The sequence below is a fragment of the Nicotiana attenuata genome, unplaced genomic scaffold, assembly GCF_001879085.1.
Source record: "Nicotiana attenuata strain UT unplaced genomic scaffold, NIATTr2, whole genome shotgun sequence".
In the NCBI taxonomy this organism is placed as follows: Eukaryota; Viridiplantae; Streptophyta; class Magnoliopsida; order Solanales; family Solanaceae; genus Nicotiana; species Nicotiana attenuata.
The window spans coordinates 36,428-51,520 of record NW_017670935.1 but is presented as its reverse complement, the minus strand read 5'-3'; positions in this window follow the sequence as shown (position 1 = coordinate 51,520).

The window sequence follows — 15,093 nt, the reverse complement described above, 5'->3', positions numbered from 1 at the left end:
CTAGTTCAATTGTAGTAGGTATTTTCATATTGTACTTTTCAGCTTTATCTAGAGTCAATTGTAATAGGTACTCAGAATATTCAAGTTAGAGTTAACTTGAAGTTGTCGTAATAGTTAGAGGATGTGTGCTATAACGGGATTAGAGTTAGTCCTAGGTTTACAAAAGAGTTTTTGTAAATGCAGTTTTTGGCTTAGTGATTTTAGTGGAGAGTTTGGGAAAATCCTACTGGAAAGTAGGTTGTGGTTTTTCCACCTTTTGAGCCAGGTATTTTCCACGTAAAATACTTGTGTTCTTTACTTTCCGCATTTACTATTTCTGCAATAGTAGGTTGAGGACCACTTAGAAGAACCAGGTCCTTCCATAATTAGTTTAGCGAAAAATTGGACACCACACAAATCACCCACTCTTGTGTGGTATTGAAGTATAAAACATCAATTGGTATCAGAGCGGGTTATCCTTGAAGAGGCTAACACCTTAGAACAGATCAAGATGAGTGCACCACCTGAAAACTGAAGGGCAATCCACTGCTACGCCTCAACTCTTTAATGGCCAGTACTACTCATAGTGGAAAAACAGGATGAGAGATCACATCATCGGAGAAGACTATGAGCTATGGGACATCTGCCAGTCACTTGGGAAAGCAAAATCACTGCAATTTAGGAATCAAAGAACATTGCCACTCTTAAGTTGGACGAGCTAATTGGAAATCTCACTGTCTATGAACTTAGAAGGCAAACCATGAAGATGGATGCGCACAAGAAAGAAAGGATCCTGGCACTCAGAATCAATTAAGGTGCTGATCTAGAATAGGATAAAATAGTTATGATCACAAAGGACTTCAAGAAGTATCTAATGAGAGGAAAGGGGTCCTCAAGAGGTGCAAGCTACAGCAAACCAAAGGGTTCCTGAAAAACAGACCAACGAGGGCTGCTACAAGTGTGGGAAGACTGATAACCACATCAAAAACTATCCTCAATGGGAAATTGAATGGAAGAATGCAAGAGCTGAACGGAGAAAGAGGAAGAAGGAACAGATTCATCCCAAAAAGAACAAAGGATCAACAAATGCTATGGTTGCTGCCTGGGGAGAAAGCTTAGATGAGGACTCAGAGGATGAAGATGGAGATGAACAAGCACAATTGGCAATTGGAGAATCCGATGAGGAATCTGAGGTAAGTATAATTCATCTCAAAGACAAGATTAAGGCCTCATTTGTTTTTTTTAAGATTAAGACGTCTGAATCTGAATACACATCTGAATATCAAGATGTGTATTAAGATTAAGACATCTAAATCTTAATACACATCTGAATATATTAAGATGTGTATTAAGATCTGAATAGAAATAATTAAGACTGTTTGAGTTTTAACATTTGAATGTATAAAATTTATCTTTATTTGAAAATTAATAAACTTAAAATTCAAATGAAATAACTAATCTGATATTCTATCAATAAAATATATTGTTTTTTAAAATATGATAGTTGTTGGTGGTGATGGCTAACGAGTGAATGCCGACTAGAAGCGGTGGTTGGTGGTAGTTTTGGTTGATGATGGTGGTTCATGCTGGTAGCTAGCAGTGATTGGTAGTGGCGATTATGATTGAGGATAGTGGTAGTGGTTGATGATAGTTAATAATGGTGGGTGGTGGTAATACTTGTGACTGAGGAAGGTGGTGGGTTGGTGGTGGTAGGTTATAATGATGGGCGGTGTCAGTTGTGGTTGTTGATGGTGATGGGGTGGTCAGTTATGGTAGTTGAGGTGGATGGGTGTTAATTGTGGGGGAGAATGATGGTGGTCGGAGTGGTGAGGATAGTGGGTGGTGATGGTCGATAATGGTGGCGGCTATGATTGAGGATGATGGTGGCATGGTGGTGGTGGTGGTGGTTGAGTATGGTGGTGGTGGTGGCGGCACGGTGGTAGTTGATAATGATAGGCGGTGGTGACAGTTAATAATGAATATGTGATAGTATCTTAATGAAATTAAGTCTCTGTTATAGATCTTAATCATACAGACCTATTCAGACCCACTAAGTGGCTGTAAAGTAAAAAAAACAAACACACTTAATGATTAAGATCTGAATAATTAAGATCCAGACTTTAAAAACAAACGCACTTAATGTCTGAGATCTGAATGATTAAGATTCAGACCTCCATTAAGTGCAAACCAATGAGGCCTAAGTTTTTGTCTAAAGAAAGGCTATCTGAGTTACTTCTAGATTTCATTGATGAATCTGAGGTTATAAACAATGAAAAGGAATAGTTGTCTAAGGAATGTGTGATCTTGAAAGCTAAGTGCAAAAATTTGGAACTTAGGGCTAGTGAAAGTGATAGCAAAAATGCTGAGTTAAAGAACCAGGTTCTTGAACTTGACACCACTATCCTAGAGCTTAGATCTGAAAATTTAAAACTGAAATTAGGAATAGGTAAAAAGAAAGCTGATCACACACAACTCACCTTAGAAGAAAACCTAGGAAAAATAAAAGATGAGTTGTACAAAAGAGATGAGCAGATAAGAGTCCTAAAGGGGGATCTAAGCAAGGTTAAGCACGAGCTAGATAGAACCTGTAAATGGAATAGGTCCTTTGATGCACTTTCATGGCTACAAGAACACCATAGTAGCAATAAGAGAGGACTTGGCTACGGGACCCCTGCACCTAAGTGGGATCCCAAAAGCAAGTACATCACACTTCTTGAGAACAAAATCTGCACACACTGTGGTAAGATTGTTCACTACAAAAGTGAATTTACTGCAAAAGAAAAGGCTAGTCAAAAGAACAAAATATTTGTTCAAAGGAAAAAAAGGATGCCAGGATGGGCTAAAAAGAATCTAATTCACCGCTTTGCCTATAGAAAGGGACCCAAACTAGTTTGGGTTCCTAAGACTAACCCCTGATTTCCTTTTGCATGTCCAAGTGAAGGGGAGCAGCCAAATATGGTACATGGATAGTAGTTGCTCAAAGCATATGACAGGAAGCAAGAACCAGTTCCTTTCACTTGAGGACTCAAAGGAGGTAATGTCTCCTTTGGAAATGGAAAGAAAGGTGAGATCATTGGGGTTGGAAAGGTAGGTAAGACAGACTCTCACTCTATTGAGAATGTCTACTTGATAGATGGCTTGAAATACAGCCTAATCAGTGTATCACCACTGTATGACAGAGGTAACTTGGTAGCATTCACCTCTACCAAATGTTTTGTGATAAATCTTACCACTGACAAAATTGTTTTGTGATCGAAGTCAACCCTGTACTACTATAGAGTAGCAAGAGAGGTCGAAGCAGCTTTTACCCGATAAGGTCGGGATCGATTTCCACAAGGAGCTAGTAATTGGAATTGAGTTTCTATCTAAGTTAGAGTTGTGTAATTGATCCTAATTGCACTTCTAAACATTTTTAGGTTTTGATTTAACTTCTAAATTTATACTACCAATATGCTAAACTAAGCTACGTTAAGCAAAGAGGAAACTATTGAAGCTGTTCTAATGAGTTAAAAGGCACTAGGGGAGTGACCTTCACCTAGGTGGATAATTAACGGGTTCTCATGTCAAAGGTTAGGTTGTCATACTTGGGGATTACGATATAACCGTTGCACGATTCTACCCACTCTATACCTCTCGGTAGTTCGAGTGATTTTGCCCTAATTGACTTTCTCAAGATTAATTGGGTATGAACATTTGTGCAAGCAATTGAGGTTCAAGTCGGGTGTTACGATCTCTCGGTTTAACCCTTTAGTTGGGGCTATCAATTCTCTTAAGTACGCCCCAATTCCTTGTTGGACTAATTCTGGAGACTTAGGCTCTCTTTCTCAAGAAGAGTCAAAATCAACAAAGCATAAACTAGTGTTTGCAACCACTAATTCAGCAATAAAACCATAAATTAGTCCAAATATCAAACACCCATAGACATTCAAACCTTAAAACATAAGACCCATTAATTACCCACACTAGGGTTGAGCCACAACCCTAGCTGATGGGTCTAGCTACTCATGATAATAGAGAAAAACAAAGAAATAGATAAAGATAAACCCATAAAATTAAATTACTAATTAAAACTTGAAGAATCAATGGTAAAACTATTGAAAAATCACTCCAAATGGCAAGAAAAGCCTATTCAAGAGCGCAACTCTTCTAGAATCTATCGGATGACCTAAAAATGGGAAAAGAAACTATTTATACTAAGCTGAAAATTCTGGATAAAAATACCCCTGCGGGGCTAGTGCGGACCGCACAAAATCGAGTGCGTCCGCACTAAGGCTCTTGGCTTGACTTTTCTGCTCTCTGAAGTTTGGCCACCGCGGCGCAGAAAATGCACCGCGACCGAGGTGGCTTCTACTGCGGTCCGCACAAAATGGACCGCGGACCGCATTGGGCATAATTCTCCAATTGACATCTCTCTGAACCTTGGCTCTGCGGACCGCACGAAATAGAGTGCGGCCGCAATGAACCCAATGCGGACCGCACAAAACTCTTTGCGGCCGCATTGCCTAATGGCCTGAGAAACATAGTCTCTGAACCTCATCCTTGCGGACCGCACAGAATGGTGTGCGGCTGCACTGGCCCTGTTTGACTGAGCTTGGTCTTGTCTTGGTACTTGTGCAAGTTTCACTCCTTTTTGAGCTGGTTTTTGACACCTTGTCACCTTGATGATCAAACCTGCAATCAAGCACAACTTGTGAGTCTTTGGGACTATTTTGTACACATTTCTAATCAAAACTTAAGCAAGAAGGAGTGTAAAATGCATCATAATCCCTAGTTATAATTTTTAGGGAAAAAGAGTAAACAATATATACATTGTAGATCCGTCCACACTTTCAGAAAATGAACTCACGTGCTTAACAAATTAGTCTGAGTCAACTCAACAAGAGACTTGGACATCAAGTCTGAGTCAACTCAACAAATTAGTCTCCAAGGACCTAGTGATAGGGCTACCTAACATCAAATTTAAGGAAGACAAAGTTTGTGAGGCTTGTGCAAGGGGGAAGTAGGTAAGATCCTCTTTTAAATGCAAGAAAGTGGTAAGCACCACCAGATCGATGGAACTAGTCCATATGGATCTCTATGGTCCAATGAGATCTTTAAGCTGAGGTGGTAAAAGATATGTGATAGTGCTTGTTGATGATTACTCTAGGTTTACCTGAACATTGTTTTTTAACATCTAAAGATAAAGCATTTGACATGTTTACTTCTTTTGTTAGAAAATCTCAGAAACAACTAGGTAATCAACTTGCATCAATTAGGTCTGATCATGGAACTGAATTTGAAAATGCTAAGTTTGCTGAATTTTGTGATGTGCATGGCATAGATCATAATTTTTCTGCTCCTAGGACTCCACAAAAAAATGGAGTAGCTGAAAGAAAGAATAGGACACTTGAAGATATGGCTAGGACTATGCTTCTTTCTAGTAAACCGCCCCATAGTTTCTGGGCAGAAGCTGTAAATACTGCATGCTTCATCATTAGTAGGTGCATGACTAGACCTCTTGTAGAGAAGACTCCCTATGAGTTACTTAAAGGGAGAAAACCAAATATATCTCATCTTAGGGCATTTGGATGAAAGTGTTTTGTGCACAATAATGGAAAAGACTCCCTAGGTAAGTTTGATCCCAGAAGTGATGAGGGAGTACTCTTGGGATATTCTTCACATAGTAAAGCTTATAAAGTATACAACAAAAGAACTATGTGTGTAGAAGAAAGTGTACATGTGGTTTTCGATGAAACTAACATTATTTCTGAGAGACCGGAACATGAAGATGAAGCAATAGGGCTGGTAAGAAGTTTAAATGAAATCATAGCCTAGGCTGAAGCTGCACCAGGAGAAGGAATAGGTGATGGAAGTTCTTCTATCCAGGGCAACCTGACGGGGGGGGGGGGGGGGACTGAACAAAGAGGAACTGAATCGAATAACTCAATGGAACCTGTCCATGAGCCTGTTCCTCAACAACAAAATATTGGAGAAACATCAAGAGAAAACTAGATGAGAGGGCAAACTTAGAATTTTCAATTATTTGCCGTTGCTCTTCCTTGATGAGACGGCATTGATAGCTTTTGTTAGCCCAAGTAAATGTTAGTTTTGAAGACTGACAAAGGAACTCAGGCATGAACTAGGTCCATCCCTTGTGAGCACAGATATGGCAGTTTTGAGGAGATAAGCTTAACTTGGTATATTTAATATCTCCTGATCGAAAAGGTTGCATAATTGATAAGGAGAAGTACTCCTTACTCAAAGAGAACACTGTCCAAGATAGGGAAGGAGTTAGAAGTTGAGATCAACTAGAACTCTTCCAGCAAGGAAGAGTAGCATTAGAACTCTAGTTATTTCTTCATCTACTAACTCTATAAATTGCAGGTTGTTCTTGTTGTACAGATTTTGCACAAACGCAGAAGTTAAACGTGAATTGAGAGCAAAATAGCAAGGCAATTTTGCAAGCAGTTCGCGTGTGATTCAAGTGTGCAAACCTGAAGCTACATGAACCAGATAGAATTTTATTCTAGTTCAATTGTAGTAGGTGTTTTCATATTGTACCTTTCAGCTTTATCTAGAGTCAATTGTAATAGGTACTCAGAGTATTCAAGTTAGAGTTAACTTGAAGTTGTCGCAACAGTTAGAGGCTGTGTGCTACAATGGGATTAGAGTTATGTAAATGCAGTTTTTGGCTCAATAATTTTAGTGGAGAGTTTGGGGAAATCTTGCTGGACAGGTCGTGATCTTTTCACCTTTTGAGCCATGTGTTTTCCACGTAAAATACTTGTGTTCTTTACTTTCCGCATTTACTATTTCTGCAATAGTAGGTTAAGAACACTTAGAAGAACCAGGTCCTTCCATTATCAGTTTAAGCGAAAAATTGGACACCACACAAATCACCCCTCTCTTGTGTGATATTGAAGTATAAAACATCAGCTTTTCTTCAACAGATCTTGATGACGCGGGTTTACTCCTTGATTGTTGGTCCTTCCGAAAATAGCAGCTTGCCATTGCTCTTCCTTGATGAGATGGCATTGATACATTTCCTTCTACATATCTTGATAACACGCGTTTACTGCTTGATTGTTGCTCCTTCCGAAAATAGCAGCTTGATTGATCATCCTGCAAGATCTTCGATGCTTCTTTTCTGCTTCAATCAATCTCTGATTGACTCCCTTTCCGAATCTCTAGTTGGTTGATTGATTTCTTCAATCTTGGATGTTTTCCTTGAGTTCCTATACCAAAAGCAGTTATATTATTTTTCATCATTAAAACTAAAACCTACAATTAATTTAACTAAAAAAAATGGACCAATGAAACAATTTTGGAGTGATTTTCAACCGAGGCTTATGGGTAGCGTAGTATCCTTGGCCTTCAGTAGATTCGCCCTGATCAGCATGACTCATTATTGATTCCAAAATATGAGTGCGTATTATATTTCGATTTATTGGAGTGTGATTATTTCATAGCTGTCTACTTCTGAATTAAGCTATATTTTTATAATTATATGGCACATATAATATGAATAATTCGGTGTAAGTGGTGTCGACTTATTGTTATAACTCAACTTATACACAAGTTTAAGCTTGAACTATGTACTTCCTATGTCAAATTGATACTCTTTTACCATCTCAAATAGGTATTTACTTTACAGTATTTTGAGACAGTATCAAAGTATTGTACCTATACATGTTATTATTTAAAAAAAAAAGTAATGTATTCATATTAAATAGTGAAAAGTTTCCATGGTGCAATGTCGGATGATACCCATGAATCTTGATATAATGGGTCTCTCGCAGTGTGTGTGGAAATTTGTTAATTCCTGATTATGAGCATAACTAATTCCTTAGGGTTGTTTGGTTCAATTGTGGAGAGATAAGGATAACTTATGGGTTGAATTATCTCATAAGAGTAGCTATCCCACCTTCTATATAAGATAGTTAATCCTGTCATTCGATATAAAATTTATCTTAGGATTAACTAATATACATAATCAAACATGAAATAATACAGTTTCATATTCTATCCCGAGTTTAGCACCGTCCTTGTTCCGGTAACCAAAAAGGACCCCGCTTAGTACTGCAATAGGAATGGCACAAAGAGATAGCAAGGTTAAAGTATATCATTGGCATTTGATCATGTTTCATGACGAGAGAATATGACATGAACTCAATTCTTGTTTCGAGGGAGTAAAATGGGATTTTCATGGAATAACTGTTGATTTAATTTTGTTTGTTAATGTGATGACCCGATAGGTCATCTATGATTTAGAACCAAACTCTGTATTTCGAAACCTTTAGAACCTCACTCTAGCCGTCCTCGATTTGCATGCGCAGATCGGGTATTGACCCGAAAGGTTTATATGCTAAAAACGGATAAAAACAAGAATTTTTGTCTTAAAAGTTAATTTTGGCTGACTTCGGTCAACGAATTGAGTAAACGGACGCGGACCCATGTTTTGACGGTTCCGGTGGGTCCATATTAAAATATGGGACCTGGGTGTATGACCGGAATCGAATTCCGAGGTCCCTATCTCAAGATATGAATTTTTATTAAAAATTAAAAGTCTGAAAATCTAATACAATTTTTAAGAATTGATTGATGTTCGGCCTTGTTAGTACCAGGTCCATATTTTGATTCCGAAGACCGGTACAGGTGAAATAAAATATTTATGACTTGTCTGTAAAATTTGGTGAGAAACGGAATTGGTTTGACGTGATTCGAGCGTCCGGTTGAGAGATTAGAAGTTTCAAAGTTTTCTTGAAAATTTCATTCGATTTGGTGATAAATTGGTAGTTCTAGGTGTTATTTTGGCGAATTGATCGTGCGAGCAAGTCCGTATGATGTTTTAAGACTTATGTGCTTGTTTTGTTTGGATCCCCCAGGGCTCGGGTGAGTTTCAGATAGGCTACGGAGTGAAATGAACTTAGAAATCATAGCTGGTGTGCTTCAGACCTGCAGAACTCGCATTTGCGAAGAAAACCTCGCATTTGCAAAGCTGGTCTGGGGGAAGGGATCTTCGCATTTGCGAAAAAGGAGGTCGCATTTGCGATCCTACAGCATCGCATTTGCGGACAATATGTTCGCATTTGCGAAGGCAGCAGAAATGCGACAGGTTCCAATTTGCGATACTTTTCTCGCATTTGCGGGCTTCGTATTTGCGAAGCCTAGGTCGCATTTGCGACATCTGCAGCTATGTATAAGTGAGTTAGACGGGATTTTTCTCCCATTCTTCAAATTTTCAACACCTAATACACAAGAGGCAATTTTCCAAAGAACTTTTCTTCCCCAAATCATAGGTGAGTGATTTTATAATTGTTTCTTTCAATCTTTCACTATATTTTTCAGGATTTCAACCTAGAATCTAAGGTTTTCATGGTGGAATTGGGATTTTTGGGTAGAAACTAGGAATTTCAAAAATTGGAGACTTAGACCTCAAATTGAGGTCGGATTTTAAAACCAATTATATATCCGGGCTCGGGGGTGAATGGGTGATCGGGTTTTGGTCCGAATTTCGGGTTTGGACCAAGCGAGCCCGGCTGTTGACTTTTTCCAAAATCAGCTAAATTGAATCATTTGCTATCGTGGGTAGTTTCTAAGGCTTAAATTGAATCGTTTGGTTGGTAATTTGCTAGATTCTATTGGTCCGGAGGCTTGTGTGAAGGGAAAAGCGATGGTTGAGCTTTGAGTTTGGCCGTTGGAGCGAGGTAAGTGTCTTGGTTAACCTTGTCTTGAGGGATTAGGTCTTATGCCTATTTGCTACATGTTTGAATGTTGAGTACAACATATAGGTGAGGTGACGAGTACCTATGCGTTGTTGTCGAGTCATAGCATGCGAGTGAGTCTTATTCAGGAAATTGTAGCTTTCTGTGATCATATTATTCATGCTTAGACTAGTTTATCGTTATGTTGATTGTTCTTATCATATTTACGGATTTTGGTATTGATTGAATATTAATTCAAAGTTGAGGTTGGTATTGTGGAACCAAATATTGCAGTAAGACTTGTTCTTGATATTTCTATCTCCCTGATGTTATTGTTCCTTATTTTGGTGAGGGAGAGTGTTAATGCACGAAGGGTGATGCTGTGCTATATTTTGTAAGGGTTAATGCACAAAGAGTGATGCCGTGCAATATTGTGAGTGTTAAAAGCACGAAGGGTGATGTCGTGCCGTTCCTTGTTTTGGTGAGGTTGAGAGTAAAAGCACGAAGGGTGATGCCGGGTACTTTCTTTTGCTGTGGTTATTGGATCTTATCTGTTCTAATCATGTCGGTTGATAAAAGTTCTTAATTCTGTTGTGATCCTTTATCTTGTAATCCCCTTAGCATGTCCCCCTCCCAATATTACTTGTCTTGTTTCTTTTATTGTTGTTATTGGTATATATATTGTTATACTGCACAAGTTAGTTTTGTGGGTGTCTTGTCTTAGCCTCGTCACTACTTCACTAAGGTCAGGCTCGACACTTACCAATACATAGGACCGATTGTAGTGATACTGCACTCTGCACTTTCTGTGCAGATTTTGGTACCTGACCGAGTTGATCCTAAGATTAGCTGCTGGCTTCATTTGATAGGAGACCCAAGGTACTCCTGTTGGCGTCTGCAAGCCCTGGCGTCCCCTTCTATACATTCTCTTTACTGTTTCATTTGTATCAAAAATAGTTGTATTTCCTTCAGAAAAATTACTTGTAGTTAAGTCTTAGAAGTTCGTGAATTGTGGCTGCAGATTCTGGGTAGTTGTGTATAAGTATTAAGATATTTATGGATTTCCACACTCCTTTTAACTTGTTATGGCTTAATGTTGTTAAACACTAAAAGGTTTAAGAATTGTCTTAATGATCATTAATGTTGGCTTGCCTGGCAAGTGAAATGTTAGGAGCCATCATGGTACCAACGATGGGAATTTTGGGTCGTGACAGTTAACCGTTAGAGTCCAGGGGAAAAGAAAGACAAAGGTGCTAAGAAAATCACAAAGTAACCGTTAAATGTCATTAACTGAAACCAACTAGATCTTCTTATCAACTAATCACATGGATACTGAAAGTACAAGGGGGGGGGGGTGAATTATTGCCTAGTTAAAATTTGGTCGACTAATATAATTATTAGTTGACTAACCACAAGACAGAAAGAGTAAAAGCAGTAAAGAGAAATAGTAAGGCACACACGATTTATACTGATTCGGTACCGTTGTGATACTTACATCCAGTTTCCCTTGGGTCACAAGGGTTCCCTTAAGATCTTTGAATAAAGTTACAATATTGACCGTTTACCACCAACGTACAGATTCAGCACTTGAGTTCTAATCTGTTGACACAACTTTCTTTTGTACTCTAGATCTCTCTATCTTTTGAGACACTGATAACTCAGAATTACAGTGTTTGAACTAAGAAGTAGACAGATTTGGAATACAGTTTTTGTAGTTGCGTGATCTTCTTCTTGAGAGAGCAGCCTTCTTGTAGAAGAGAAAAGAGCCGTTGAGTCCTTTTCGAAATTGGAGGCGCAGGATCTCTAATTAAGGGATTTGACCCAAGGGGTGCCTCTTCGAATCTTGCTCTTTGACTGGCCCAGATTCGAATGTGACCTTCCTTGTCATAGCTTAATTCAAGGAGATATTAATTCGCAAGCTCGATCTTCAAAACTGGAGTGACCATGATTGGTAATCTGAGTTCCCTTGATTGAGTCAATCTGCTTCTTGATTGATCATTAATGCAATAACTGAATCTTCATTCTTTCATTGATTAAGGACGAGTCAATCTGCCTCTTGATTGAATATCACTGCAGTAACTGAATCTTCCTTAGTAGCAATCTTGCTAAGCATCTTCATTTTTTCCTTTTTGTTTGTCCTGAAAATATAACATAAGATAATATTGTCATCATTGAAACTTAAACATAAACCTATCAATCTCCCCCTTTTTGATGATGACGACAATAAAGAAGGAGTAAACAAATTTAAAGTAAATTAAGATACTTCCCTTTTAAGGAGTTGCTCCCCCTGAGCTAGTGCTTCCCTTGAATTGTTCCTATGTTTTGAAAGCTGTGCTCATGTCTCCCCCTGAGTGTTTACTCACATTTTTTTCTCCCCCTTTGATATCAATTAAAAAGGAAAGAGTAATATAATGTACAGAAACTCAGAGCAAACTCAAAGCAGTTAGTACAGACCAAAAAATAATTGTCTAAAGGCCACCATCAAAAACAGCAAAAAAAACATAAGTTGTTTGTCACAGAAACAACCAGAGATAATTAATGACGTCCCAGAAAGTATTTGAGGGTGTTGATCACTTTGGTGCAGAATGAGTCATAGGATTTTTCAACATCCTTGACGAGCTTTTCCATCTTTTCAGTCATAGAATTGAAGGCCCTGGTTCCAGTCTCCTTGTAGCTCCTATGTCTATCCGTAGCTTTGCTACGTCTGAACCTGTCTCCTTTGTGACATCTCTGATCTTATCTACCTATTCTTTCGTTCCCACCAGTAGCAGCTTGACTTCATCAAGGTGTTGTTGAATGTGCGGAAGGTTCGGGGAGGTAGTCGACTGAGGAACTGGTTGATCAACTTGAACATCAACCGGAGCTGGAGCACTTTCAACCTTGGCCCTCTTAACCCATCCACTTTCACCCAATGAGTATCCCATCATAGAAAATGCAGTTTTATCATAAGTACTGGAGATGTGCTTGGGTGTGAAGGGTGCCAAGTCAACCTTCATAACTTCCAGAATATGGGAGATAAGAATACCATAGCGCAGACAAGCAGCAGAAGAGGAAATATCCCTGATACTCTCAAGCATGTATTGACGAATCCATACAAACCAATTAAGACGTTTGTTGTTGACCAGGCAGTAGAGGACAAAGATATCTCTAGTGGACAACGAACTTAGGGACCCAGACCTGGGAAGGAGAGTAGTGGAAATCATGTGGGCCAAAACACGGTGTTCAAAATTCAGATTTTTAGGGCCAATGTCAGGGGGGTTATCAGACAAGAAAATTTTGGCTTCTTCAAGAGACACTTCAAAGTCTTTGGGCCAAGAATTCTGGACAAACACATCATACCCACTAAATTTGGCAGAAAAGATCTTTTCAAATTGGTAGGAGTCCAACACAATTCTAGTTCTTAAGACCATAGATTCTAAGTCATCCTTATCATTCACAAACAGATTTGCATAAAACATTCTCACACGTTCTTCATACACAGAATTTCCAAGACTGTCAAATAGAGGGGAAAGGTGCTGAAAATAAAAAATTGCAGTCACATCACAATGAAGACTTTGCATAAGAGAGAGACTTACAAAGCGTCCATAAGCCATGGATTTTCACTTATAGGACTTAAACCTTGCCTTTTCACTGAGGCCATAGAAGATCAGCTTGTCTTCTGGACCAAAATCCAAGCGTTCTACCTTGCCCTTTTTTGCATGCAGCCTTTTTGGGGGTTTGCTCCATGGGTCGTTTTCCGGCCTTTTTCTGGCTAATGGGGTGATTTTCAGATGAGGCACTACTATCATTGTCAGTTTTGAGAGGATCTGAGTCAATGGATGATTCTACATCCACCGTTTCTTCTGTATTGAGAGGTTTTTGAAACCTACGGCTTCGTCTGGTTGCAGAGGAAGGGTTTCTTTTGGCCATGGAAAATTCGGTGGTTTGGTAGAGAATGAGGAGAGTTTTTGGAAGAGGACGGTTTTAACAGAAGATTTGAGATAAGTGAAAGGGCGTCTTGGTTACCGGAAGGGTCAAGTACAGACAGAGGTGATGGTTCTGAATGAATGCAAGTAATAATTACACTTACACAGTAAAATTAATTAGTACATGGATAATTAAGGAAATAAAATATACTGAAAGCGTGTAAAATAATTTAACCATTTAAAAGGTAATGGTTTATAAATATGGCAAAATGCCAATCTTTTTCTGAAGGATAGAAATCTTTCTTCTAAAAGAGGTTTAGTGAAAATATCAACAAGTTGAGAATCAATGCTAATGAACTCTAATGCAATATCAACTTTTGCAACATGATCACAAATAAAATGATATTTAATTTCTATATACTTTGCTCTAGAATGATGCACATAATTTTTAGATAGACATATAGCACTGGTGTTGTCGCAAAAAATAGGAGTAGCAGTAAGACATTAATCATAGTCAAGAAGTTGATGCATGATCCATAAAACTTGTGTACAACTTCCAACAGCTAGGTATTCTTCCTTAGTTGTTGAAAGAGCAACACAATTTTGTTTCTTCTTGTGCCAAGATCTAAGGCATTTCCCAGCAATTTACATGTCCCAATGCTACTTTTCCTATCAGTTTTGTCTCCTGCAAAATCAGCATCTGAAAAGACTCCTAAGGAGAAATTGTTAGTATGATCATACCATAGGCCGAATTCAGTAGTACCAATTAAATATCTAATAATGCGTTTAACAGCAGTCAAATGAGATTCCTTAGGAGCTGACTGAAATCTAGCACATTTACATACACTAAACATAATATCTGGTCGGCTAGCAGTTAAATAAAGTAGAGATCCAATCATCCCTCTATACATGGCTTCATCAACCATTTTTCCATTGTTGTCATCATCTAGCACAGTAGTTGGACTCATAGGAGTGCCAATAGCCTTAGCATTTTTCATTCCAAACTTTTTGATAAGCTCCTTGGTGTACTTAGTTTGGCTGATGAAAATTCCTTTAGGAGACTGCTTGATTTGAAGTCCATGGAAGAAGGTTAGTTCTCCCATCATGCTCATTTCAAATTCACCTTTCATGGAAAGAGCAAATTCTTCACAAAGAGCAGTGTTAGGGCCACGAGAGAGATGGGGCCAAATAAATCCATATGCAGCAGTTGAAGAGGTTTAGAGGTTGAACAAATGTTTTTTGACTTTGAAAGAGGATCGAGTTTGTTTCCTAATTGACATGCATCACAGATATGATCTTTTGAAAAATCCAATTTTGAGAAGACCAACACAAGGTCATGTTTTGAAAGTTTTTAAATGGGTGTGCATATTTGCATGCCAAGTTTTCTATGCAAACCCAAGGATCTTCAATTATAGAAGATAGACAAATCTGATCCCCAAGTTTTCTAAGGTTTTGATAGTATAGACATTTCTTCCTATTACCAGAGAGAATGATGTTACCTGATTGGTCTTTCTATGAACAGCCAT